The following is a 1673-nucleotide window of genomic DNA, read 5'->3' on the forward strand; positions in this document are numbered from 1 at the left end:
CGGCCGCGTCTCCCTTTCCCCCCCAGCCCCTTCCCAAACGCAGCGCGGAATTAGGCTCGGCCCCGGTCGCTGCAGCCCGACCTTTTGTTTTTAAAACCGATGCGCATCTGCCCGGGAGCCCCCCTACATACGGAAACGGCGGCAATGCGGAAAAATAAAATAAAAACATAAATAAAAGAAAAAAAAAGAAATAGGAAAACTAGAAAACAATTCAAAATTACCTTGACGGCCCGTTTTCGTGGCCCTTATATAATTCCTCAAGGTTACCGCCGTTGCCAGGGGACGCGAAATGGAAATGAAAACAGGCGCTGAATAATCGCGGGAGCAAAACTAAAAGTTCAGTGCCTCCGCCCGGGCGGAGAGAGGGCCAGATCGAAAGCAAAACAAGGAGAGGAAGCGGCGAGGCCGCCGGCGCTTGGAAATCCCCCCGCCTCTCCGCCGGGCCGGGCCGGCCGCGCAGGCGGCGGGGGCAGGGCTGCGGTGGCGGGCGCGGAAGCGCTGCGCCCGTCACGGCCGCGCCGGGCACGGCACGGCACGGCACAGAGCGGCGCGGCACGGGCCGCCACGGCGCTCCGCCACCGCCCCCGGGCAGCCACGATCGGGGGGCACTGTTCCGAGACGCGCAAGCCCCCCGCTCAAAAGCGGGCTTTCCCGGAGACCGGGAAACAATCCCTGCCGCGCAGCTCCACCAGCACCGGCTGAATCGCACCCTGCCTCTCTGCCCTCTCTGCTGCGGTGGGAGCCGTGGTCTCGGACTGGTACACACGCGTGCTGTCTTTGCCTTTGGACAGTTCCACAACGAGGACAGTTTCAGCTCAGGTCCTTTGAACCCAGCGAGTCTCGAGCGGCTGGGTTACTTCAAGAGAGAGCTCTTGGATTCCGACATATTTTGTAAACTGCTGTTGGTCGTGGAGTCTGTGCAGAGACTAAGAGTGTTCTGCAGAATTTTGATAATCCCGATTCAAACTACAGTATATAAAATTGACTGAGGAGATGTTGCAATGTGCCATTCCTAGCCCTAGCCATAAATGCTAAAGAAAAGGCCCCAGCACCCGGGGACTGGAGGAGAAATGGAATGTAGTCATTACAAGAGGTCATATATGGAGACACAGAGGGGTATGCGTGTTTCTCATATCCACACGTGTCTATACATATGCTATATGCATGTACATACAGACATTTGGGTAAGCCAGTGATATAGCTACACATGCAGCCACATGATGCACGGCCATCAGTGGTAGGAGGAACGCTGGGACACAAGGGGTTTGCAGGGGGTGGCACAACGGGGTGGTTAAGGAGCTGTGTACTCTCCAGCTGGACAGCAAATGGAGTGGGATGTGTTGACCGGGTGCTGTGAGTTGTGAGGACCCTCTGTGGTAGCAGCCCTGGCCATGCAGAGGACCACTGAGTTAATGACAAGGCAGGGAGTCCAGCATTGTGGGTGACCAGTCCTCCTGTTTTGAAAAGGCTCTCCTTGCACTGAGGAGAACATAACCACAAAATAATTTAGGAATCTACCACCCCCCAAAAATCACTGGGGCCTAGAAGGCAGCTGTGGTCCATGTGTGCACCAGGCAAGTAGAAAAGGGCAAGAAAGAGGTTTTGGAAGCAATATGTAACGTGCCAGGCCAGACAGTAAAATCAACCATCTCCTTCAAAACTTCTCTAGAAAC

General features: G+C 55.3%; 1 protein-coding gene across 1 annotated transcript in view; it reads right to left on the bottom strand.

Annotated features, from left to right (window-relative positions):
- The window catches only part of IRF2 (interferon regulatory factor 2), a 41243-nt gene extending 40780 nt beyond the window's left edge, over positions 1–463 (bottom strand). The window contains exon 1 of the mRNA XM_017804748.1: positions 222–463. The gene's annotated coding sequence lies outside the window, so the exon portion shown is untranslated. The remainder of the gene's footprint in view (positions 1–221) is intronic.
- Between the last annotated feature and the right edge of the window lie 1210 nt (positions 464–1673).

The sequence above is a fragment of the Lepidothrix coronata genome, unplaced genomic scaffold (genome assembly GCF_001604755.1).
Source record: "Lepidothrix coronata isolate B3197 unplaced genomic scaffold, Lepidothrix_coronata-1.0 Scaffold0, whole genome shotgun sequence".
In the NCBI taxonomy this organism is placed as follows: domain Eukaryota; kingdom Metazoa; phylum Chordata; class Aves; order Passeriformes; family Pipridae; genus Lepidothrix; species Lepidothrix coronata.